This window comes from Agelaius tricolor, unplaced genomic scaffold, assembly GCF_023055355.1.
Source record: "Agelaius tricolor isolate 1412-34295 unplaced genomic scaffold, bAgeTri1.0.p SCAF_2, whole genome shotgun sequence".
Lineage (NCBI taxonomy): Eukaryota > Metazoa > Chordata > Aves > Passeriformes > Icteridae > Agelaius > Agelaius tricolor.
This window is the reverse complement of record NW_027269262.1, coordinates 42,368,390-42,395,767: the sequence shown is the minus strand read 5'-3', so window position 1 is coordinate 42,395,767 and position 27,378 is coordinate 42,368,390. Positions and strand designations below refer to the sequence as shown.

At 41.1% G+C, this 27,378-nt stretch overlaps 1 protein-coding gene across 2 annotated transcripts in view; it reads left to right on the top strand.

Moving 5' to 3' along the window:
- Positions 1-1,870: 1,870 nt before the first annotated feature.
- Positions 1,871-27,378, top strand: part of LDLRAD4 (low density lipoprotein receptor class A domain containing 4) — a 286,905-nt gene continuing 261,397 nt past the window's right edge. Inside the window, exon 1 of one of the 2 annotated variants that reach the window (XM_071456688.1) lies at positions 1,871-2,011. The gene's annotated coding sequence lies outside the window, so the exon portion shown is untranslated. The remainder of the gene's footprint in view (positions 2,012-27,378) is intronic. The other variant, XM_071456683.1, reaches the window with a different exon arrangement.

The window sequence follows — 27,378 nt, the reverse complement described above, 5'->3', positions numbered from 1 at the left end:
TTTACACTTCTTTATGTTACCTCAACCCTACTATTTATCCTCTTCATTCTTAGGCTTACGTGTATAACTGGGAGAGGAGAAGTCTTCAGAGTACATTGTGGATGGGAATGTGAATGGAGGCTCTAAATTCTCTAATTCTCTCTTTGATTCTCTAAATTAACAGAAATCACAGAATGGGCAAGTTTGGAAGGGATTACAGTGGGTCATCTGTTCCAGCCTCCCTGTTCAAGCAGGGTCATCCCAGAGCACACAGCACAGGATTGTGTCCAGATGGTTTGTGACTATCTCCAGTGAGAGAGACTTCACAACCTCTCTGGGTGACCTGTTCTGGTGCTCCCAGAAACAGGGATTTCTTTATTTCTATGAGAATGGCATGCATTTAAACATGTAATAGCAACTTTGGTTGTACCCAAGTGGTTTGGGCATAGTTGAGATTAAGGTGGGATTTTTACAAGATAATCCATACATCCATACCACAGGCCTGCATCCCAAAGGATATTAACAGGGATAGGGGGAGGCCAAGGGCTAGTGAATGTTCTGTGTGGGATTGCACTACTGAGCCTGGAATGGACAGCACCTGCAAGTGAACACAGGCAAGGTAGAAGCTGCCTTGGGTTCATGCCTGCTGGGTTGTGACGTGAACTGGGTTTTCCTGTCTTGCAACATTTTTGGGAAAGTTAAAAAATTTCTCATTCTGCATGGGACAAAATGTACTTTTTTTTTTTTTGTTTCCCGCACCCTGTGCCTGTCCTGACCTTTACAGAGGTGCTGCCTGAGGGCTGGTGGGTGTGTGCTGGGGCTGCCCCATGGATCCTGGGGCTGCCACAAGTCTGTGAGCAGAGCCATTCCCACACTAATGGAGCAGCTCACAGAATCCTTAGGGCTGGAAGGGAGCTCTGGAGATCACCCAGTCTAACCCCCTGCCAAGGCAGGGTCACCTAGAGCAGGTGACACAGGAACACATCCAGGTGGGGTTTGAATGTCTCCAGAGGGAGATGCTATGACTTCCCTGGGCAGCCTGTTCCAGTGCTCTGCCACCCTCAAGGTCAAGAAGTTCTTTCTCATGTTGAAGTGAATCTTATTTTTTAGGTTATGGCCATCACTCCTTGTCCTGGTGCTGGGCACCAGTGAAAAGAGTCCAGCACTGTCTTCTTGGTACCTGCCTTTGAGATATTGACCTCCATGAATGAGATCTCCTCTCAGTCTTCTCTTCTCTAGACTGAACAGGCCCAGCTCCCTCAGCCTCTCCTCATAAGAGAGGTGCTCGGTCTCTGTGGCCTCGGCTGGACCCTCTGCAGTAGCTCCTTGTCTTTCCTGTACTGAGGAGCCCAGAACTGGACACGGCACTCCAGATGTGGCCTCACTAGGGCCAAGCAGTGGGGAAGGATCACCTCCCTCAGCCTGCAGGCCACACTTTTCCCGACGCACTCCAGGATCCCATTGGCTCTCTTAGCTGCAAGGGCACTGCCGGCTCTTGTCATCCACTACGACTCTCAGGTCCTTCTCCACAGTGCTGCCCTCTAGAAGGTAAGCCCCAACCTGTGCTGGCCCTTGGGGCTGTTCCTCCCCACTCCCCAGGCGCAGGAACCTGCACTTGCCCTTGTTGAACCTCCTTAGGTTTCTCTCCTCGAAGGCGAGTCCCGGGCGGCATTTCGGGGGCTGTCGGGGGCCGGTCCCGCGGAGCGGGAGCCGCGCACATCCACCCGGCAGGTGTCAGTGTGGGCTGCGGGGCCGGGCGGCAGCGCCGCCTCCCCTCCCCCGCTCCGCCCGCCCCCCCGCCGGCGGCCCCCGCGCCCGCTCGCCGGAGCCAGACTCGCTGCAGACAGGCGGCAGCCAGCGGGGCGGGCAGGGCGGGGGGAGGAGGAGGAGGAGGAGAGGCTGGGGATGAGTTGGAGGCAGGCACAGCCTCAGCGCAGGGCGAGCGGCTGCCGGAGACAGGCAGGGGGAGGAGGCGAGGCGCTCCGGAGGAGGCCGGCGCGGCGCGGGGGCGAGCGGCGGGGGCCGGCGGGAGGTGAGTGCTGCCCGCGGCGGCGGGGCCGGGGGCGGCCGGGGGGCGCCGCGTCACAAAGTGCCCGAGAAAGTGCGGCAGGCCCGACTTGAAGGTCTCTGAGCGTGCGGGGGACGAGGCGGCGGCGGCTGCCGTGGGGCTCCGGCGGCGCTCGCCCACCCTGCCTGCCTCGGCGGAGGCACTGCCGGGGCCGCGCTGAGCGCGTCCCTCCGCGGCACCTGGGGCAGGTGGGGGTGCCGGCGGGCGAGGGCAGCGTGACAGGTACCGCTGGTAGCGGGGGCCGGCTGAGGCTCCGGGGAGCCCCGCTGCCGTCTCCTGCCCCGGCTGGCCCGGGAAGCAGCCGGGGCGGCAGCGCGGACGGGAGAGCCCCGGGGCTCCGCGGGAGAGGCGGCGGCGAGCGGGGCTGCGGAGCCGCGGCGGCGGGCAGGGCGCTGGGGAGCGCGGAGTGCGCGGCACGTCCTCCCCGGCTGCTCGCGGGTGAGCACCGCAGCTCCGTGCGGTCAGGGCTGGTGTCACAGCCCGGCTGCCGGGACATGCCCGGCCCCGCGGGGTGACCCTCCCGGGGATGCCCGGCCGCGGTGCGCGCCCAGCGCCGGGCGGGCAACTTTGGCAGGAAGGCAAAGCGGCGGTGCGGCTGCCGGGCTCACGCACCAGTGACCTATATTTGATGGAGTGCCTTTTTCTTCTTAGAGAAAAGTTTATTAGCAGAAGTCTAGGTTTGCCTGGCCGTATCAGATGCCTGCCTGCGTTGTTTGCAGTGAATATGTGCATCCCGAATTTCTGAATGGTGTGCCAGGTTTCCTGTCATGTAGGTGGGTTGGTGGTTATGTGTAGGCTATGGTTCGATGCTTGCTGAAGAGGCAAACACACCGTTGTGTGTAGGTTTAAGTTTCGGTAAAGAACAAACAGGAAGCAGGCAAAATGAAAAGTAACTTCTGTTTTCTTGGGTGATCTTAACACCTAGACTGGTACAGATTTTAGTGGGATTCAGAACCTTTTCTGAATAGCAAATGGTGGTTGTGCAGGAGAGAAAAAATCAGGTGAATAATTTTATGTGGTGTTAAAAATACTGTTTGGTGTTATAAAAGTTTCTTCATCTAGAACCACAGACATCTTCTAGTCAGGATGGAAGGCTCCTTTAAGAGATTTGCCTGAGCTTCCAAACCAAAAACATTCTGCATTAAAATATTTGTGGACTGGAAAGGTGCATCACATAGCATGAGGAGTGAAGTGTCTCCAGCATTATAAATCTGAAGCTGGCCAAAAGGAAGAGAGAGTTTTCACCAGTAAGAAAGCCCAAGGGACAATTACCAGTAGTCATAGATGAGGTAAGAACATAAATGCTGCCTAAGCAGGGGCAGTGTTCTTGCTGGTCCTTCAACACCTGGGTATGTTGGTTAGACAGAACTTCAATTCTGCTTTCCAGTTTCATTGCTAGGAAAACGTTTTGGGAAACCTATTCTTTGCAATGATCCAGAGCTTTCTAACATACGATACATCCTTGAGTAGAATTAAAATACTGTGCACGGTGCACACGTATTTGATTCCACTAATGAATGTATAAATATTATGGCTTAGTGGCTGTAAATGGAAGGGGAAGTTTTGCTGGAAAACCAGTGCACTCACTGGTGGGAAGCAACCTAATCAACTTCCCCTTGTCTATATTAGCTGAGAAAGAGATGATAATCTGAACATCTATATCTGTACTGGAGGTTTAGCACAAGGTATTAAGTTACTGTGACACACAAAGTAACCAGTATGAGGAGGACTCAAACTGGAATGTGTCAACTCTCTACAGTTACCTATAGAAGTAGAAACACATCTTTTTTGTATAATCAGTGTTTATACCAGCACAGTTAGTTGCAGCTCCGGTATGTGAAGATCATTGTTGCACACACATAAGGCATATTAATGTTCTCTAGTAAATTCAGAAGCCAGAGTGGGCCTAAATGATGAGCAGCGTGTAACACAGAATGAGTTAACAGTGTGAGACACAATATTTCAGATCATTGGTTTTTGTTAACTGAAACGTTACAGGCACTAGGCATCATTTGACTGATGCAGTTTTTAGTCTTCAGCACCTTAGACTTATTACAAGAAAACTTATGCAAGTAGAAGGAAGTTGAGATTCAAGATTGAGGCACAGTTGTATTAAGTGTGGTAAGATTACAGCCATTGGGCAGTAGCTTAACCTAGGAATTTAGAACTAACCTCACCTTTTGTTATTTTTAAGTAGATAAAATCCTGTTTTCTCTGCACAGAACATTAAAGTGAAACTTGAAATGAGGAATTGTTGGTTTCCCCTGCATTGAAGGAGCATTGTTGCAAGAGAGGCTTGTGGGGAAGAGGGGATTGAAAGTTTTCTCTCTGATTATCTTGACCAAAATTTAGTTCTTTTTCAGCTGCCCTGCAGTACTCTGTCTAGTGCTGCCCTTCCACCAAAAACTAGTTCTATGTCAATGACACTGTCTGAAATAATTTGGAATACATTCCAAATGTGAATATGATGTGACAGAAAAAAGGAAATAATTATTGAAATAATAGAGAAATACCTTAAAAGTATTTTAACTTAGCAGTCTCTAAGAGAAATGAAGTGCTAAAAAGTGCCTGCCTGTCCAACAACTCTTGCATCAGGAGGTTATTGCGTTTAACTTGTGAGTGGTCTTGGAAAAGTGTTGTTTTTTTTTTTCCTATCTGGTTTTTCATGGTTCAAAACAGCTCCCTGCAAGTGCATTGCCAGTTACAGAATGCAAATACTTCTAGGAGTTTGGAGATGAATTTTTCTGCAGATTGGTTCTGTGGTAACCGTGAAATTCTTCAATGGCACCAATCTAGTATCAGCTGCTCGTTCAAGGCACTGGTGCCAGAACAGTGGTGCATCAGTTGCTGGGAATCCAACCCTGTAGTGAAATGATTCATGCATATACATTTTCTTTTCTCAGTTGACAGCTATTTTTAAGAATAGCTGTCTTGCCTAGAAGGTTGATATCTAAGCAAAGGCAGCCTAGATAGCTAAAAATTTCTTTCACACCAAACATAATCTTAGTACACTAAAACACTTAAATGGAATTGATTTTAATTGATTCTTGCTGAATCTCTGGTTCTAATTGGCCATTATAAAGGGACTGTGGTGTTTTGGAGCTGATGTCAGGAAGTTGGCAATTTTTTGCACAAAGAAAGATGATGAGTTTGAAGTAGATGTCAGTTTGAAGAAACAATAATAATGGGTAGTGATATCTATATGGTAGCAGATTACTTGACTAACTTATTGAAATGAATTGGGTTCTCTGGGTACACAAGCCTGAAGAAATGATCTTGAAATGACACATTTGTCCAGTGTACTTTAAAATTCTCTGTGTGCTGCATGGGCAGAATATTCAAGTGAAGGAAAGCCATGGGCCTTTCTTTTTTTCCATTGTGTTCTTTTGAACCTCATATTTGAAAAAGAAATGTGATTTTTTTTTTCCTCTTTGAGAGTTTTATTTGCTTAGTTCTGAGACTGTCAGTTGAATAATAGTAACTCTAAGGGGACAGCAGTAGAAAGAATGCTTGCAGGTGAATAGGAGCATGACATTACAGTGTGTCCTGTATTTCATGCTGGCAGAATGTGTTGGTATTCATCATCTGTATTTATTTAATATATGGATTTCTGTTGTGCATGCTTTGATTTAACATATTTGCAGTATGCTAAGTGTAGATGCATTTTACTAAATGCTTTTTCTTATTGTTTAGTTAAGCAATGGAAATTTTCAAGCACCAATATCACCATTCATTATCACTCAGCATAATAATTGGTAAATTTAATCTTCCTGATTAAGATTATTTTGCTCACAGGAGACAAGGGACTGAAAATGAGTAATTTTCATGATGTTGTGCTGTGTCTGTGTTGCTCGTATCTGTTGTTCTTTTCTCTAAAATCCTGCTACAGAGAACACACCGACCTTTTAAACTGTGTTTGAATGATCTTGCTCTACATCAAGCTTTTCTTTCAGGTAGGAGACAGAAATTAAGAGGAATGTAAATGCATTTTTTCTTCTTATTGCCAATGGAGAGCTTTCCTAGATTTGAAGTAAGTTTTCTTAGTGCCAAGTGGTTGACTTTTCTAGAAAAAAAATCCCTCCAGGGTATGCAAAAAGTCCTCTGGTTAATATATTGGCATTCCCAGAACCCACTAAAGCTTAGGCAGGTTGCCAGACACCACTTAATGAGGATGCAGAATGTCTGGCACAAATCTGCATGAAAACCAGCAAAGGAGCTGGGGGTGGAAGTGCATGCGGTGGGGAGAGGGCTGGGAAGGCGACACATACACACCCATAATTTATTTTTAATGTCTGCATTTGCAGAGAAACTGATCAAAGTCCTTACCACAGGATTTTGAAAACTTGCTGGGAGCAGGAGTCTGGATCCTTCAAATTGGGAGAGCTGTGTTCTCATAGTACAGTTTTGTTAGGAGAGCAGTTTATGAGTTAGGGGGGTTAGTTTTTTGAGGAGAGCACCAAAAGAGGATGGATATGATAGTGATTTTATGTTTTATTATCTGCTAAAACTGAAAAGCATTTGAAAATGTGGTTTTTGACAATTTGGGGGACGATGGAAGTCAATGATTGCCAGATCCACACAGAAAAGCTGTTATGGCAGGGATAGATAAATTACTGCTGCTGGGCACCTCTGCTGAGTGTAAACCTGTGGTGGAGGCTCTGCCTGATTCTCTGAGCTTAGGATTTGCTGCATGTTAAGTGGAATTGCAGGTGTAATAGATTCTCTGATGGCTAGGTAACTGTTAAAAGAATCAGTCATTCACCCAGATGAGGTATTTTTCCATAAGAGTGGCATTAAAACCAGAATATATTGGTTTGTGTTGAATCAGATATTTAGTCTTAAAGGTTGGCTGAGCAAACTTAGCTATATTCTGAATTGAACATTATTTCAGACATTTAAAGTGTGAAAATTTTCAGCATTTTTTCCCAGGCATTAGTGTCTCCCTTACCTACCCAAAAAAGTATTCCTCCTCTATAGACAAATTTATAAATAGACATTTGGTTGGTAGGCATGACTGAAAATAATTTTTTAATCCAAAATAATTCTAATTGGAGTATTTTTTGTACATGGCTGAATTTGGAAATATGTATGCTTGTTACCTGCTTTTCAGTACAGGTTTCAGTTGTGTATTTCACCATTTTGGAGAACTGTTCCTCTTTAGAGGACTTCTACTCACTAGAAGAGTGGCACCTACCTGACGAGTATGGTTGGGTAGGACTAAATCGAAATCCACATGCTCCTGTTTAATTTTGTTTGGTTTCAATAAGGTGAGATGAAAAATTAAGTTATTGGACTTCAATGCTAATTGCAGTGGATAAAAGCATTTTGCCAGTTGTGTGGGGATCTTTGCAAAGTTTTCTCTGTGTTGACATTGACTCCTGGCTGTCTATAGGACAGGGAAAACAAAAAGAGTGTTGGACATTGTACCCACATTTTGAATCTAGCACGTGTTTAGGATTAGTTCTAAAAGGGAGGACAGTACTGCCTAGGAAAATACAGTGCTGAAATGCTGCATGTGAGAATGGATCAGGCTGATGAAGTGTCTGTTGGAATGTCCTTGTCTTTCCATCTGCTGGTGTTCTTGATTTCTTCTGTGCTAACCACCCTGGTACCCTTTTTGTTAAAAACTAGTAATAAATCTGCTTCTGAAAAAATGTAGCCATGATAGAGAATTTGTATTGCCTGTAAAAGATGAGTTTGGAAATTTCAATTATTTTTAAACTCAGTATTTCATTTAGATTCTATGTTCTGAAATTGTAAAAGATGTACTGACCTTTGGGGAAGATGAGCTTTTTTTTGCATGTTTGTATGAGAAATACCTTGAGGTCTGAACGATTCTGTCATAACCTTGGACCCACTGAGTGTATTTAAGTTGTGATTTTAGAGGACAGTACAGAATTCTCTTAGGGTTTCTGTTAAAACAAATGTTAATGCTTAATAAAACAAGATCTAGAATCTCTCTCATATTGAGAAAAGACTGGAAAATAGTGTTTTCTTCTGGATAAACTCTGAAATATACTTAGAGTTCTAAAATAAGTGTTGAGCGTTGACTCATATTATCTAGCATATGCCATTACAAGGGTACTGTGTTTTGCCTTCAATTTTCAGCACCAGTGCTTGAAGCATCTTCAAACAGTACAGTACTCTGCTTTTTAAACACAAGTTCCACTCTTCAACTTTTCAAAGAATTATAGGAGAGAAAATGTGTGACATTTTCTTAATTGCCTCTTTGTGTTGTGTGGCTGAACCTATTATTTTGGTTTCTCACACCTGTAACCTGGTTGTTCTCCATTTTATAGAGGGAAAGGAGGGGGCAGTCTGTGACTGAGATATGAAGCAATCTCTTTAACAGCTGCCTTCTTCCACTGAGACTTTCATTTAAAAAATTTTTCCTGTGCATTAATTAAAAGTGATCCATTATTACTCTGGACTTGTAAACACCTCTGAACATTCCATTAGGTGTTAATGACACATGAAGCAAGAATTAATATGAATCTGTTAGTCCTGCATCTAGTTGGGATGTACTTAGTATATGTAATTGCCTAGATGTAACAGTATTTATTGAACTGTTGGTGTTGCTTCACTTTCTGCTTCTGCTCAGCCCTGTTACTGAGTGAAGTGATGTTAATCCATAGAGCCTCTTTGGGCCTGTGCTGCACAGAATGTCAGCTGGATGTCTGCCTTGATTGCTTGGGATTTTCAAAAGACAAAAGTGAGTTCTCTGGCTTCTGCCCCATGGGTCAGAGTTGAGGAGCACAGCAGAAGATGTGGGAGAGAAAATGTAAGGAATGCTTATAAATAACCCAACCTAACCTCCATAGCTGTGGAACTGGCGCCTTTGGTGAGACACCACATTGGTGTGTGTTCTTCCCTTACAATTTCACCTCAATGGATGACTGGTTTTGTAGGTTTTCCTTAACTAGTGCTAAGCAAAATTAAATTGAATCTTTGTAGAAATGCATGCAGATAAGGTTCAGTACTCCTAAATTAGAGATTGCACCTGGTCATATAAAAGTTAGGCTTGGGCTGACTAATGGCATCTGTTGACCGTGCAGTTCATGTGTAGATGTTTTGTTTTACCAAAGGTTTGTGTTGACTATAAGTCCTCATCAAACTTATATAAGTATTAGAACTGAGTGAGGTAGAAGAGAGCTCTGTGGATATTTCCAACACAGATGTTTTTGGGTTTTGTGACCCTCTCTTGTTCCTCTTGCTGTTGTAATAACCTTTCTAGCAGGCTTTTAGAAACAGCACATTTGAGATTAGCTTGTTGCAAATAACCTATTTTCACTTAGAATATCTTAAAGTATGAGTTATCCTTGTTTAATTGGGAAGCCTCTAGCATGTGATCCATCTGTCCAATTAAAGCAGCTTGGATAATGTTGAATACAGGTACTGTTCTGTGGCTACTTTCACATAGCTTACAATAATAATTTTTTTTAAAAAGCAACCATCTGTTGATGAACAGAAATACTGCCAGTGTTTGTCAAATGTGTGCTTTATCTGACCTGTTCTACTTAGCACCTTATGGCAAAACTTTCTCATCAAAGCATTTTACAAATATTTTTATTCTTACAGCGCCTTATTAGGTTGGTAACAACAGAAGTCTAACTTTTTACTGTAGGGATTCATTTACCAAGACTTAGGGAGACAAAGCTTTCTTCAGTTGCAAGAAGAAGTCACCTGCAGTGGCTACACAGATGATGATATGTAACTTGCAGCTGTAGGTGAAAATCAGTGTTCTGTTCTAATGATCTTTACAGCCTTTTGAAGAAAACAGCTGGAATAATGTAAAGTTGCTACAGCAGAAAGCTCCTACAACCTATGTAGCCTGGTCTCCTTTTTCTCATAGCGAGTGGATGGGCAAATAAGTAAATTTCAAGAAAGAAGTGTCACAGTGCTAATATATTATTGCTGATAATGCACAGTAATGAGTTAAAAAAGCATTTGAATAATGATTCATAATTTTATTTCAAGTTACCTCAAAGCAGAGCAAAGCAAAAGGAATTAAAAGTAGTATGGAGAGGAATAAGAGGACCTCTTTAGTTTGCAGAGTGGGAATTAGGTGTGCAAGGCATTCTGGAAGTGTCTTCTGAAATGTTGAGTTCTCTCTTCAGTTGAATATGTAACCAGTAACAGACTCTGCCTTTTCCCATTCCCTGTTCTCCCCTGGGTATTGTTAGCAATTGGAGATGAAAGCCTTTAATCATGTCTACATGGAGACACCAGGGCAAATCACTTGAAGTGTCGAGTCAGGATGTGTATGTTAGAGTATGTTAAACTTGTGTGTGAGTGCTCTGTTGAATACAGAATAGCCTTATCTATTTAGCTTGAATCCATCAAAGGTCATTTAATGTTCTCATCTGGTGGAGATCATAATTCAGAATGTAAGTTAAATTACACTGATCTATCTGTGTATGACTGAGAGGCTCTTGACACAGATGTTTACTATGCTGTAACTTCAGTGTTTTATACTACTTCATTTATCTCAACTTTCCTCTGTGTTGCTTGTTATTGATCAGTTTTCATGATGCTGCTACCATTTAGAGATATCTGAAATGGGCCTAGTTGCAAACTTTCAAGTGGATGTAATTTACACAGAAAGTGGCAGTTCATTGAAATTGCTAAGTTTCACTGCAAATATTTTAGACCTGACAGACTTTGACCCAAATCAAAATAAGATAGAGCCTCTCTCTGATTCCTGGTGAGCTTGTTTTGGCCAGAAGCCTGGTGTTTTCATGGACCTTGTCATAGAGACAAACTGCCAAGGATTCCACCTTGTGACCAGGGGTGCTGTGTTTCTAGGAACATGTGGTTTCATTGGACAGCCTGCAAGAGAAGTCTGCTGCAAAGTCAGGGGCTGAAGAAACCTCTCATGGATTTGTCTCATATTTGGGGACCTGCAGTAATCCTCGGTATCTGTCTTTTGAAGCTGTCAGTCTTTTAAATGTTAAAACTAAGGAAAAAAAAAGTTCTATTTGACAGTTTTAAAACTGAAGCCTTCAGCTGGTGGGAAATTTGGAGTTTTATGGGGTTTGTCTGCTTTGAGAGCCCAGAAACTGTCTGGTTCTAGTTGGAGCTGTGTTTTATCATGCTTTTGTGGGTGCCAATTAATATCTCTCTTCTTTCTTTTCAATCTGAAGTTCATCTAATAGAGTACCTCAGGAGAACCCAAACCTCTGTTGCCTAAAGTCTTTAATTTCCCCCTTTTCATGTCAGCCTTTACCACAGAGGTTTGCAAGTTGCAGTTTCCTGTGTTTTGCATAGGAAGACTTACATACAGGAAAGAATATCCTGAAGCTTCTATATTCCAAAATATTAAAATGAGTAGTGAAGCATATATTCTTCAGGGATCTGAGAAAGAAGGCAGCTGAACTTGCCTCCCAGAAGGAGCTGTGCTACAGAGAAGAGCAACTGTCCAGTTGAAGTAGTTGCAGGTGCAGTGTGCATAGCTGGACATTCTTTTGTAAGTGACTCTTACAAAATCAAGACTTTTCCTGGACAGTTCTCTTGAGTCTCTCTCTCTCCCCCTCCCTTTTTTTTTTTTTAATTAAATATTATATTTTATGAGATAATTCAGGCATTGTTGTATTCCCTCTGTAAAAAAAAAAAAAAAATCTCCTGAGCTTTCAGTTGGTCAGGAAGATAACTGCCACACTAAAAGCTGTGAAGGAAAACTCGAGAGCCACTCTGAATTCAATACATTGGAATTCTTTTATGGTTGAAGACACTGAAAGTACACTTGCATGTCTGAAAAAACAAGAGGCGCTGTTATACTATATTATCTGTCCCACATTTAGCTCATTGTTCCAAGATGTTTGCTTGCTTATTAGGATTATGGCCACTGCAGTAGAGGCAGATAAATTTTAGCACCTTAAGAATCTCTTTTATGATTGTACAGAGTTCTTGACCTATTCCCAGAGTCAACAAGTTGATTTGCTTTTGAAATGGAAAAATTTTGTCACAGAGTTACAACATTCTCAAGATGTAACTTTCTTAGTGTACATGGTATAGCAGACATTAGAGAGAAAATATGTAGCAAGTCATCTTCCCCACACTTTGAGTCTCCTGTTTGGGTAAGTTGAAGAGTCAAATTCTTATGGATGCTAAGGATTGTCTCTTTTCACAGTGTAAAAGTGTCAAAAGAATATTTTTTCCTGCCTCTGACTTTGATGTGTAAGATGTACTGTAGTACCCTTGTGTACTTGAGATGTTCTCAGGTATCCCTGACACCTACAAAAAGCCAAATGCTGTGTGCAGCTGGTTCTGTTATCTGCCAGTCTCCCACATAGTTTTGGTAGTTCTCCTGTTGCTCCTGTGGCCATCTAGACATCTCTCTCTCTCACTCTTTTTTTTCCCCTTGGTAGTCCTTTAGGGTACAGACATTTCAGAGATGCATCTGTAATGTCTAAGTGGCTTCCTCTTCTTTCTTTTTCCCTTCCACCTCAATCAAGAAATTCCAGATGGAAGCTCTTTGATGTTAGTAACAGCTGCACAGCAGATAATTTTTTGCATCCTTAGAACTGTAATATTTGTAACTCCATATAGGTAGCTATGAAATACATTTCCATTAAGGATCTTCTGGTCTTTTAAGCTTCCTCAAGGCTCTTCTAGTCTTTCTTGATGCAGCATTTTGCCCTATTTTCTGTTCCTGGTTAGAAATAGCTTCTTTCAACATAAAGAAGTTAAGATATTCTGTTGTAAATTTGATTTTTAGGAAGCCTGAATATTTTAGAGTCCTGTGTTGTGATTCAAAAATTGTGCTCCCTTCTTTCATCTCTAGGATTTATAATAAGGTGTCAGCAATGATCTAGTCCATCTGGGAGCTTGCATCAATGCTTGGGAGAGCCATATGTGTCTGCCTCAAACAAGGCTATAGAAAAGTGTTCCACTAGCAACCAAGATGTCATCCATCTGCTAGACAATCCTGTAGCTAGTTAGCTTAATGACGTATTTATTTGACTCGATGTTTCTGCAGAGCAGAATTCAGCTTTCCTCCCTGCTCACATTAATACCAAAACCTCCCTGCTCTGGAGGAGAAAAGCCTGCCTGCTCTGGAGAAGGTCAGGAAGCCTGTGGCTCCGTGGGTTTGATCTGTTTATCTGCCTGGGGATGCTGCAGTCCTGAATTCCGAGTGAGATTCCGAGTGATTCCGCTCTGGGAGGCAGCTCCAGCCTCCCTGACCGAGCAGCCCGGGCAGGGCTGGGGGCCGAGGGAATCCTGGAGCAGGCACAAGGCCTGGGTGACCTGAGCTGCATGGGGAAATCCAATCATGCTGCTGCTGCTTTAGGGTGTTATTTTAGCACATGGGGCTGGCTGTGGGAGGATTTCTTCCTGCTGTGGGCAGAGCTGGAATTGTCACAGTGAACGTTTCACCCGGCTACGCGCAATAAACTGCAATAAACCGAGTGATTGTTGCACTGGGCGACTTGTGTGGAAGTGCTTGTTTGGGACTAAGGGCTTCACAGTCTTCCACATACATATATTCCACATACATGTATTTGTAATGTCAGATGGCCCTGCAGAAAGTCAGAGCTCCAAGAATTGTGCTGGGAAGACCAGCTCTGTAAACTTCAGAAACTCCACATTCATACTGAGGTAAAATTGGGACTGTCTGTCATTGATTTCTTAACTTTCCAGTCACTCTATACCACTGTTTTGGTCTTTTTTGTAGTCCAAAGAGGCCAAGTCACTCTTGTTGCAAATTCTAGCTTGATCTAATTTCTAATCTGTCGGTGAGTCAGACTTAAGTTGAGAAGGGGACAAAACAACAGGAGAAATACAAATTTAGATGAAAATGTTTTGTGTTAATGGCAATTATATTAATCTATGTTGAGGCAATCTAGTGAATTTAATGTGGAAAAATACAGATGTATATTCAGATCACTGTACAATTAGATCCAGCAGATCTTCATCCATGTCTTGCAAGGAAGTTTATATGCAGCTTCCCATGGATTTCGGTGGATTCAATGGATTGAAGCCAAGATAGGGCTGTCTACTGAGATTGGTAAATTTTACCTGAGAGATGTTGTTTAAAGTAGCAGACAGGTATACAAGTACTTAGTGAACTTCAAGGAAAAAATAATCAGTAGTCAGTGCCAGTCCTAAATATAGGTGAGAAACAGATCATAAGTAAGGCACAGAAAAAAATGTGCTTTCTTGCACACTAGAGGTCTCTTGGATTTTTTTGGTTTTTTTTGGTGTGTGTGTGTGAGCCCATTAGCAGTTCTAAGCTGAAAAAGTAGGTGAAAGTGAAATCAGGACAATTCCATGGAGGAGTGTAGAGATTGAAGGGGTGAACTGTACTCACTTTTGCTTCATCCTCTAATGATACAAAGAGAATCGTAGAATAATTCAGGTCGGAAGGAACCTTCTGGAGTTCTAATCCAGTGTGCAGTAACAGCACTAAGGCTTTTCTGAAGAATTACTTTTGAATCTAGAAATTGTTATTTAGATTTTAAATAGATCTTAAATCTTTAGATCAAAACTCAGTGTTTTTTCATATGTTTTGAACTGCTTCTGTTTAGGCAGAAGTGCAGAAAAGGTCAAGTGGAAGGAAAAAAAGTGTGAGAAAAGAGAATCTTACTTCTAAAGATGCTACGTAAGTGCCAAAGCCAGCAAAGTTGACACAACTCTAGCTGTAGATGGGAGGGAGGGACCATGTTAAGAGTATCTGAAAACTGTTGCATGTGTTTTAACTAAGCAACACTTTTATTTCCTTGAGATGTTCTAAATCATTAAAGAATGTTGTAGTTTCCCTTCTGAGGAGGGAAACAGCTGACAACTCTTCACTGATATGAGCTTATGTATACTTATTTGTATTCCTTTTGTCACAGGGCTACTATCCATTGTTAAATAAAATAAGATAAAAATGTCTTTTCCATATCACCTTATGAAAACATAGAAGTCCTCTCAGAGGACTTCTGTTTGGTTGGAGTAACTTTAATCAACCCCTTTGGAGAAAAGGGGTATCTACATCTTGTTGTAAAGCTTACAGGATCAAAACTTGATTAAAACAGAATGAAAAAAAGCATTTTTGTAGTTTTCCACAGAAATTGCATTTGCATTGGATTGATGCATTCTTTAGTCTTGTATGATACCATGCATAATAAAATTTTAAAAAAGAATTAGAAGTCATAAAGCTATGAAGTTTTATAAATTTCTGCCTTTAAAAGTGCCTGCTTCAGTTTTTATTTTATTATTGTTGTAATCAAAGGGAAGTATTTCTGTTTTGATGCATTGGATTTTCTGATGGAAAACAGATCTGCAGGAGTATTTCTAACAAGAACTGATTACTTCTTGTTTGGGAAGAATTTCTTTATCTTAGTTACATTTATTTGTTTTGGGTGTGAATTTTTTAAAGTGCTTTAACTTTCTTTGCATTTCCACTGCAAATCTGGAACTTGATTAGGGATATTACTAAAATTCAGTTGATTTGAAGCTTCATTTTGTTTCATTGCTTCATTCCTCTTTGTATTTGTTTTACCATGTAAGAGAATATATTAATGTATAGAAATGATGGGGCATCTTCCTGATTTATCTTGTGTGCTGGATATGTTTTGTCTGACTCTATAACCAGAAATATTAATCTTCCTTTCTTAATTTCTGACATGTGCAGATACTTATATGTGCAAGACCTTAACTATTATTTTTGTGTCTCCTGCTCCTGATTTCCCAGTTCTGTTTACCTGCTGCTAATCCTGTGTAGCTTAATGGAAGAAGATATATACAAAATAATTTTGAACCCACTTTATGTTTCTATTCACTTAGAATTTCTGAGACTCACAGAAAACCAAACGAGGTTTTGCTTCTGAAGGGCAAAGCACTGGCTGTGTCAGGTCTTTGTCCCGTTAGCCAAGTGTTTTCCTTCTTCCAGCACTTCATATATGTGGATGAGTAGGTTTTCCTTGTTGTTAAATATTCTTGTCCAGTGACACAGAAGTGCTCTGCTTCAAAAGAAGATTATGTGCCTGACAGCTATGGAAGTAATCAGCATAAAATTGGACTGTCTTATCCAATTTAGTTTATGTATACTAAGGTAGTGTTTTAACACATAATGATAAAAAAGGGAATGTAGAATGGTGGTACATCTTTCTGGAATAATTTCTGGAATGCCTGTTGCTTGGATCTCACAGTGGTAGAATTTTAAATCCTATCTTCATATTTGGATACTCAGGAATAAGGGAAAAAAAGGGATCTACATAGATATTTGGAAGTCCTTATGCTGAGTGGTTTCTGTTTGGCACTGTTTTGTGATATAGCCTTTATGCTACTTAAATTAAAAAAAAAGGCTCAGAAAATAAATGGGAAAGACTGACTTTGAGTTTTGCCTGGAAAGTTTCTTTGGTGAGCTTGAGCATGTGACAGGCCTGAATGCTGTCAAATCCAAGCTGAAATGAGCCCCTGCTCATTTCAACTTGGATCAGCTGAGACTAAACCTGGAACACACAATTAAGGATGGACACAATGTCTAACTTCAGTAAGTAGTGAGTTCTCACATCAAAGTCTGACCTACTAGACATGGTAGATGATACCAAAACACTGACTTTATTTTCAAGTACTTGCTATTTATTGCTGAAGCAATTAGCCACCTTTTACATTTCATTTTAGCTGTCTGATTGCTGGCACAGTATAATTTTTTTGTTCAAGGTTTTTAATATCAAAGCAAATTACATACTACGGTGTGCATTTGTTTTGTGAACATCACTTTTACAGTCAAAACCTTATGTGCTGCTGGATAAACAAGTCATGTTTTAATTAGGTATGTCTGTGTTCACCAAAACTGTGTCAGAATGTAAAACCATCAGATTAGAGTTTGATTAAAGGAGAACAAGTACCCTTGTGCAGTCTCCTCTGTACTGGTTTTGTAGCTATGCTGTGAACTCTGTATTCCCTTTGTAGTGTCAAACAGTCCTGCAAAGAGTGGGCCATTAAATATTTTTTTGCATTTTTTGTAATTAAGAATAATTGTTGAGCAGTTATTCATGATGATACCTGCCTGAAAACATAATTTTTTCTGTTAACCTTAAATAAGTTATGCATTTTATTCATGTTTTCCATCTTCATTTTAGAGAGACTGTAAAAGGTAAATGGTACAAATACAATATCCCATATAATTGAAAATTACTGATAAAATGGGGTAGAGAAATATGGATAATGCAGGACCTAAATATGCTTATGATACATATAATTATGTTAATTAGCATATAAAAAAGTTGAAGTAAAAGTTCATAGATATTTAAAATCCACTATGAACTGTGGCAAGGACTTGAAAAAAACCCCAACAAACAACCCAACCTGAAGTATATATTGCAGAGGCTTCTAATAATTTTTCAAAAAAAAAATTACTTGCTGTTCTTTTTGCATGAATGGCTGTTAGATTCATGCTATCTCAAAAGTTTAAGGAAGGAATAAGACTCCATTTCCTGTCTCTTATTATTTAATTAAACTGGCTGGTGGTCATGGTTTAACCTCAAAAAGCCCCTTGCTCACTCCCCCATACTGGGACTGGGGAGAGAATCAGAAGGGTAAAAGCTGAAGAACTCATGGGTTGAAATCACGAAAGTTTAATAGGGAAAATGAAAGCTGTCCGTACAAGCAAAGCAAAACCCAGAATGATATCACTGCTTCCTCAGCCACCTCCAGCACAGCAGGGGACCCCCTCATGTCTGTTGGTGACTAGGGAAGACAAACACCATCACTGCAAATATCCTTCCCCCTTTTTCCCCCACTTTCTATGTGGAGCATGGAATGTGGGTTGGAATATCCCTTTGGTCAGTTTGGGTCACCAGTCCCAGCTGTGTCTCCTCCCAACCTCCCAAGCACCCCCAATTTTCTCACCAGCCTGGCAGTACAAAAAGCAGAAATGGCCTTGGCTCTGTGTCAGCCCTGCTCAGCAATAACAAAAACATCTCTGTATCATCAACCCTGTGTTCAACACAAATCAAAACCACAGCCCCATACCAGTCACTCGGAAGAAAATTAACTCTACCCCAGCCAAAACCTGGTCTTGACTATCATCTGTCATCCAGAACCACCAAGATGACTTCTAGATCTTCTTGTCACTGTTGTTCAGACTATTTCTCAATCCATTTCTATGAACTTCAGGAATCTTAGCTTAGTAAGAGTTTCCTGGGTGCCAGGTCTAAATTTCACTTTGTGAATAAATAGCCTTCTTGAGTAGGTAAGTTATGGGCTCTGTATGGGCTGGAGGTTTTATGTCATGCTCCTACTGCAAGAAATTTTGCCATGATGGCAGAAAAGTGCCAAACTTTGCCACTTGTTTGCCACCAGCTTTGCTGCCATTTTCATTAAAAACTGCAGAAGGGGTCAGACATGAATTGTTAACAGGCAATGCTTATTTCACTGCAAGAGAATGGTTTGCTCCTGTGGTTTGAATTCTGCATTAAAAAAAAGAACAAAAAATTATCCAGTGGCCTCTTCCTATTCCTAACTCCAGGTTAAGAGTTGTCAAGAAAACAGGGAGAGTAGAAGAGATGGAAATATGATTATCAACAAATACACAGTAAAGGGTTTTCCCTGATCAGTACTTTTATGTATTTTATATTAATTTTTTATAAAACATGATTTTCCTCCCTTCCCAGTTCTTTCTAGCTTACCAGATGACTGAGGTTAAATTAAGTACTTCCCAGCTATGATTTTCAGGAAAGCAAATTTACTGGTACTAACTCTGCAGGAGCCCTGTGCTGATATTGATGGCTGGCTGTGTTCATTGGCAAGAGAACGGTTCTCAAGTGAGATTATAACCAAGAAAACGTGTTGACTACTCTCAATACGGATTCTCCTTTTATACCCAAGTCTGTGTTTGTAACTGAAAGTGTGGGATATATTCAAATTTGAACTTCTGTTCGTGTCTGTGAGGGGGAAAATGTCCTTATGTTTTAAGTGACTGCATATTGTGTCTGTGCAAATATAGGTCCTCTTGATATGAGGAGAGCTATTGAACACATCGAGATTTGTGCTGTACAAAGCTTTAGGAATGCTCATCTCCGTAGTTTAGGATTTGGGGTGTGTGTAAGAAAAAAAAAAACTGCTTTAAATTAAGGGTAGTAGAAGGATCCCAGCATATAGGTAATATTTTGATTGTGGCTATTTGAAAGGGAAATGTTAGCAGTGTAATTTTAGCAGTGCTCACAGACCTTGTTGATTTTCTTATATGTTATGCCAGATACAAAACAAGCTGATTAACTTTTCAGAAGGAAAAAAAATCTCTTCTAAAACCGGGATCACAGCGATGTGTCACATGACAATATTGTTTATTGCTCAGACTTAGGAGTTGGTATACCCTGAGCAATCTGAGAACCTTGGTTTATTGTTATGTATCAAAAACAATGCAATGTCAAATGTTGAAATGCTGAGTTTTTGTATGATGTTTACAGTGTATTATCAAAGATATTGAAAGAAGCAATGACCATTAACAACAACAAAAAAGAAAAATATATCGTGTAAGTCTTAATATGAAATGATAATTAAGAACAACAACAACCCAGGTGACTGTACCCTTCCTTATGATGTGTAGGTTTCAACCTGTGGTTGGAAGTAAATATAGAAATCTAAAGGAAAAGAAACATTTCTGAGTAGATTATCACTGGCCCAGTTTAATACAAAGACATGATTGGTTCAGAAATTAGAGAGGTTACTTTTCCATATGTTGGAAATAACCTGTGCCATAAAAATAAAAGCATAATGCCTAAAAAAGAAAGGTCAGAAGATTTAAATCTGGCAAAGGAGTGTCTGATGCCTTCACTGAGCTGAGGAGCTGTTCCAACTTAGGTATGGAGGCAACAGCACTCTCACCTCCCAGGAAATGCTAATTTGACAAAAGTGCCTGTTGTCCAAGAGGACTGTTTTCTAATTTTCCAGACAACATCCCTGCATATCCATCAGGATGACACACTGAGGAGGTTATTTGTATATTGATGTTCTGTTCTTCCTTTCTCTCCTTGCCTTTCCACTGAGTTTTCCTGCCTGTGAGCTGTTCTGGTTCTTTGCAAACTGAGTTAACAGGAGCTAATATTGATACTTTCAGGTAGTTTATTCCCAGCTGTTCTTGCAACAAAATAAATGTTCTGACTGAGTACTGCAAGTATTTTTGAAGCATCCCATGAGAGGGCAAGGATTGCTTCTGAGGTTGGGATGAGGGTACAGTTGCTTTCTCTTAAGTTAAATCATGTGTATATTTAGAGAGACAAGGAGATAAAAGGCAGGAGATGACTGCGTAGGGGAGCTGTGTGTGCATGGAGACATACATTATATATAAAGAAAAAAATTAGTCACGTGCATCTTTAAAGTGAGGAGACTAATGCTAGCTGACTCTCAGTCCTTTAGAATATTCTGTGCACAGTTGCCCTTGAGTATCTTTCCCTCTGTCCTTTTCCCCTGTGCTGAATGAAAAAAAAAAAAAATTGGGTGGAAAAAATGCTTTGGGAAGATGATTCTGCTGTTGTCTCAACCTCTGGCTCATGTAAAGCTGAAGGTGAGTAGTAAGAGGGAGCACATTGCACCTGCTTGCCAAGGGGTTGTGTGTTGTTTTGTCTGGTACATGCAGTCACACACTGAAGAGTCCAGTCTGGGACTTTTAGGAGGATGTCACATTGTTTCATCACGTTGGTCTGCTGTGTCTGTTTGTTGTTTTATTTCTCTTGATACAAAATACTTATTGTGAGGGGAAAAAATAAAGTATAAGGAAAATAGATGTGATCCTAAGGTACTTGGTTTTACAGAAACTAAACTGCATATTGGTAGGGTTTCCCAGTGGTGACTTGTGGGCATACAGGAACATTCTGAGTTAGAGATTTTGGGGTGTAGCTTATGTTGAAATATGTTTATTGCTATCATGCTTACATGTCATAGTAAAAAATAAAAGAATTTTAAGTGTCTAATCACATTCTTTCTTGATATCAGGCTTGACCTAATTTTGGGAGCATGTTCCTTTCTCCCCCACATTTCTGCAATGGAATATGTTCAGTACCTAACTGCTGTGTTCCTTTGACTGTCAATTCTTGGATAACAGGATTTCATTGCATTATGATGTTTTTTTGGGGTGTTTTTTGCTCTATCCTCAGATATCTCTGATATCTAAAATCCAGTTTTTCTCTATTGAAACATGTACTTTCATCAGTTATGTTTCTCGCACCATACGCTGCTTTGGAGTGGTCATCGTAGTAATGCACTGCACAAAAGCCCAGCAGGGCAGTAGATCTTGTGTGGGGTAGATTGCTCCTTGAATCCTTCTGTTTCTACTGGGTGGATCATTCAGAAACATCCAGTCTCCTGTGTTTGATTGCCATTGTTCTGGAGGCTGCCTGGCCTTACCCTCAGGAGATATTCTTATTTCCTGGCTATAGACATGACCAATCTGGTGACCTTTTGATATAGACTCTTAAATTTTGCTGACAGTTCAAGCATTTTGTAGAAGTGGAAACTGTTGTCTTGACAACTAAGCTCCACCTAATAATAGATAACTAAAGAATCCAAAAGTCCAAATATATAATAATTCTCACAAAATTCAAACTTATTTCTGAGTTTGAGAGCTGACCTCAAACAGAAATATATTTGTTTTAGATCTGTGGCAGGAGAAGTTCAGGCTTCACCATGGCACAACAGTTTTATAGTAGGCTTCATCTGTATCTCTTTTAGATGCTATTTTTTTCTGTGATAAAACATGTTTTTTTGTGCTAGTTTGCTGCAAAGATGACTCTTTATTTGCAATGTAACATGTGACAACAATAAGATCTATATAACTATATAATAAGATATATAACTTTCATTATACAGAATATTAGGTTTTTATCTCTATTTTTTCTGCAGAAGAGCCAGATCACTCATCAGCATTTCTGCTGTGCTAATAATGCCTCTTACCAGAGCAGGGTGGGAATAGACCTTGAAACATGGAACTCAAGTTCTGATCCTCATTCTGAAGAGGAGCAGCAGTTCTGGCTCAGCATTAAGTTTTTCCTCTGCATATAGGGTGCTTTAGAGGAGGTAGCATAAAGAATTTGTAGCAGAAGTTGTGTGTAAATGTCACGTTCAGTTAAGGCACAAAAACCCACGAAGGCTTTTTGGTTACCTGCAGAATTTTTCTGGAGTGGAGAGAAGGAACTGTTACACAGCATGAAAGACATCCTCTGTGGGCTGCATTTTGGAGTGGAGTGGGAGTTAGTGTAAATTAGTTTGGACAAGCTCACTTTTTCTGGTTCCATCTGGTTTTAAAGGAAGATTTAACAGTGAGATCTATTTTTTTAACTATTTGTGAAAGAATGGACATTGTATTTAAAGTCACATATGCTGGAAACATCACTATTCTGCTGAAACTGTGAAAGATGAGCTCTGAGAGTCCCTTTTATTGCAAAATGCCTTTGTTCAGAAAGACATCATTCATCTGCCATGTAACACTGGAGGTGATTGGGCTGTGGTGTGGCACTGCTGCTGTTTGTCTCAGACTGGCAGCCCCCACTTGCTGTGTGTCCCTGTTTGCTGAAGAGCTGATTGAAAGCTTGGATGTAATGTGATAAACCCTCTTTTTGTGTGTGTTCTTTTGAATCTGCAATGGAAGACTCTTCTGCAAAACTACTGTTGTCCAGAGAAGTAGTCCAAAAGCATATTAGTGCAGTGTTCTAATCTACAGCAATGTGAGTAATCCCTGGAAATTATTTTGCATAAATTTGCAGAGGCAGGAGTTGGTTTGGGGATGTTAAATTCGTGGTAGAAAGGTAACAGATTTTCTTGTATTTTCTTGAAATATCTGTCTTAAATCTGGAGATGTTATGGAGAGGAAGGCAGTGGTCAAGACCATGAAGCTGATGGTAAGAGGTGGAGGTTTTGAGTTGCCATTCTTTTATTTCTGGAGGACAACCATAATGTTATTTATTTCTCCCCTGCAAAAGATTTGAAATGAACCAGGAAAGAAGATTTGAATGGTTGCTTTCCCTTTTGTTTGAACAGATGTAAAAGCATGCATTCAACAAGAGGAACAAGTTAGTTTCTTGAATTGAATTTCTCATCTTTCATTTTTGTAGATCACTCTTTGGGCTGTCATGATGCATAAGACCTTTGTGCTTTAATAAAAACAACCAGGTTGTGTGGAAAAAGAACTTGAGTCTTCTGGTTATGCTTAGTACTTTACTTTCTGTGCCCTTAGGACTGGTATCAATTAATTTGAGAGAATACTTTCTAAATAAAATGTGTCTATAATATTTACCTACACAAAACACTTTCTAGTGATCTTCAAGAGGAAAAAAGTGCAAAAAGTAAAATGCTATTGAATAAAAATTAGTATAATATGCTCAAATTATAAAAGACCGAGTATCCATTGATGGGGTTTTCAGTTAATAAAGACTATTTTGGTTGTTTGTAGCTTTCTCAAGTAGGAGCTGGAAATTGGACTGGAAATTTTCCATGCTGGTTATCTGCTTTGGACTGGTTATTTGGTCTGGAAGGCTTTTCAGATGCAGTGAACCAGCTGGAAGTATTTCTGAGCAGGAATTTAGGAAAGAAGATGATCACTGCTGTCTCAGTGGTGAGGTCTCACCCATTCATGACTGTCTTGGAGGCAAGAGTTGACATGTGGTGGTTGAGCATTGCTGGGGCTGTGCCAGGACAGATGTTGCAGTGCTGCACTTCAAAGTGGGTTACTGAAAGGCTCTGGATTTAGACTAAACCTCCCAGTGGGAATAGGAAGGGAGTTACTGCTGATGCAGATCCTTCCAGCCATGCAATTTGACTGCAGCCCTGCAAGTGGAGGCACGACTGGAGTGCGGGAGGGAGAGGAATGGTCAGCAGTCTATGGGCTGGAAGTGGTGGGAATCTCTCAAACAAGGTCTGCTGCTGAAGCCAGTCTTCGATCCAGCAGGACTATCACAGTATGTTTCACTTGGAAGCCTCTTGTTTAAGAGAATGAGCTGTACTTAAAGGATGGTTTCTGGAGGAGCACCTATGTGTGTGTTCTGTGATCTCAATCTGCCCAGATGTATACGAGCACAGAGCTCTCAGTTGTTTGGGGAAAATGTCCCTCCAAGGGTCCTAGGTCCTGGCTGCATGTAAAAAGCCTGCAGGAGGTAGCAAGAGGAATTTATAAGAAAAAATAACAATAAAAACCCCTATTTAGAAACAAGGAGCCTTTATAGATTACCCTCTATGGGACCAGTTCTATAAAAATGGTTGTTTAATTGTGTCAACAATTGCAAGTACCTGGGTTTGGGAGTAAGTTGAGGGAAGAGCGATGTGAAGAATAACTATGGAAAAATAATTTTCCCTGCCATGCTGCCTGACAGCAATGGATGGCATTTTTTTATTACTGGCTTAAAATAGATGTAAGTACATCCCCTTTTGTTTGAGCTGTTCAATAAAATGCTGGTCAGTGAGTTCAGTGAGGCCAGTCTTCCATGTAAGGTACTTGGGATGCAGCTGAAAAGATACATAGTTTCTAACTCTTGTTCCCATGCTATTTGTCAACTTTATGCTGCAGGGAACTGTGGTTTGCCAGTGCCTGTGGTTTTCAGACTTGCTGAATCCAGAAACACTTGGATTTCTGCTGTTAAACAAAGAAATGGCTAGGCTAGAAGAATTATTTCACTTCAAGTCATCAGGATAAATGCAGAAAGAAACATTGCTGGAGAGTTAGACCAAGAAAAAAAAATGCAAACATGTTGCTGTAAAGTTATCCAGTAACCTGTGTGATTACTCCCAGTAAATAACAAGAACACATGCTGTCATACAAGAAGTGGAAATGGATCTGGAATGGCTGGTTAAAGCAGACTTCTGTGCATTTTTCACATGAGGTAATAAATAATTTGTCTTTATTCATGCGTTTATTAAGGGTGGCCCATCAGAATGTCAGTAAACATTGTTAGGAATGTAGAGGATCCACGAGGTTTTCGATGGATCAGATCCAGGGGTGTGTCTCCATCTTCTGTGATTGTAACAAAGGGAGAAGGAATACTCAAGTACAAACAGAAGGTTCCACAGTGCCTCTTGGGTACTGACTTAAAATACAGTCTCATGTTGAGTTTGTGACTTTTTGATGTGAATGCAAATGCAGGGAGGAACTGACTGTCCCTGAGTTTCCTTGGAAAGTGCCAGCCCACCCTGCAGCTCAGGTTTGCAGCAGCCACCACTCTGTAAAGGTGGCTGGTTCAGATTTGTGCAGCTCAACTTTTTGTCCTTAGTCATACTCAAGCATGTGCTGGTTGCCTCAAATTTATTTTTTTCTAAATGACAGTAAACTAATTTTTAAGTATTAAAACGATGTCTGCTGTAATGCAGCCCATGCCATTTTCTTAGCCCTCTGACATGTAATTGGTATTTCCATTAAAAGTTGTTCTCCTGTGCATTCTGGTTTTTTATTCAGCTGCATTCCTATGCATACCCTAAGTTGGGTAGCCTTTCCCTGGAAGTCTCTGAAGCACCAGGATTCTTGTTCACACTCTGCTTCCCATGATGAGCTGCATAAGGCAACATCTGTGCAGTACAGAGAAAGCCCCCAAAAGAATATGAGTTGTGTCTGCCTCCCTGCTTGTCTTGGCTTGCTTCTCTTCCCCTCCCGTGCTCCAGGTCTGTTGTCCTAGTGCCAGTCTGCACTCTGCTTGTTAAACTGGGTTTACAGCGGTTTTACAGTCACTCTGCAGTGACTGGCCCATGGCTGGGTGGGAGTTAGGTTCGTTCTGCTGTTGGTAAAACATGAGCGAGGTGGTGACTCTTATAGAGAGAGAGACCATGGAGCTGCTCTGTGTAGTGAAGAGCTAAAGAGAAGCAGTGGCAGGAAAATGAGCAGAGCAGGGAAGAGATTAGCTGAGAGAATGCTGAATGTTTGAGGTGGATGTGGAGAAACTGATGGATAAACCAGATTCTGAGACAGGAGTGGCAAATGACTGAAAAAGTGTAGATACTGTTAAAAAATATTCAGAAATGAAGGAACCTTGGTTATAGGTGACTTTCACCTGTAGTTATTCACACTCAGCCCAGGCCTGGAAACTCTCACTTGTGTTGGATGTCTTGCTTGGTTCTGGAGTGGATGTTGTAGACTGGGTGTACAAGAGCATTCACCAGAGCATTTTGTTCCTTCTGCAGTGAAAATGGGGAATTAAATATGAAGTCTGTACTATGGCTGTGGAGGAGCAAATTAAAAAAAAAAGGTTTGTGTGTGTGTGTGGGGGGGGGGGGGGTATTCTTTGTCCAGCAAATGTTGGGTGTTTGCCAAAGGGAATGCTAAAAGCAGAGCCCTGGTGAGAAGGACCACACTGATGGACATTTCTCCATTGGCGGTGTCCTTGCAGACTGTCCCTCCTTTCCTCTGCTTGTGGCTCTTGTGTCAGTTTAAACAGGAAAGCTGCAGAGCTCTGCTCTGAGGCTTGTCTTTACATTGTTCATTAAGGTACTTTCCTAAAAAATAGGACTGGACTTCTGGACTTTAATTTTGCAGAACTTTAATTGCTCTTTGATTGAATGGCTTTGGTCATTAGTGCAGTTGTAATGGGCTAATGTTCTTTGAGGCTAAAAATGAATGGCTGTGGTGGGAGAACAGCCGTCTTTCCCTGTGTCATCCTGTAGACAGACTGCTACTTCTCTTGTCAGCCTCTGATGTAACTTAATTAATTGTAGTGGAATTACTCCTGATCTATAATTAAGTGAGAAGGAAATTGAACTGGACAGTGTGAGAAGTTCCCTGTGTTGTTGCTGGTGATTTTGAAGAGAAGTGGAAAAGTTCACATTTCATTACTGCCAGTCTGTCACCTTGAACATGAAGTCCTTCTAACTAAGCACTGTCTCAGAAAAAAAAGTTATTGGGTGTGGTACATAGGTTCAAGGTCACTCTTTCTATAGCCAGTTGTAAAAGTCGAGTTCCCTTTTTTTTAAAATATTGCTACGGGAGCCTCACTTGTTGGAAGGTCATACAAAGACCTGCCTATGACATACCTTGTGTGCCTTCTGCCTTTTGGATTTGCTTTGTCATATGGGGAGACCATGTCTCATGTGTGGCTGGAGCTGTTATGGGTAACAATCTTCTTTTTACCTGGCTCTCAGCAGATCTTTTGCTACTTAGAAGAAACATTACACCACAAGAACCACCAGTGTGAGGGCTTCCATACCAGTGGAGTGAGGTGGTGATTGTATTGACTTTGGGGAGCACAACTATTTCTGGTATCCCTGGTTGGATACATGCTATTTACACAGAAGCAGTGCAGCTCTGGCAGTGGAAACCTCCCATGCACATTTAAAGTTAATTATAAAGAAGTGACTGGAAAGAAATTACGGAATATCTGCCATTCCTCAGGGCTTTTGTGAAGTTTGTTGTCATCATGAATATGCCAAAG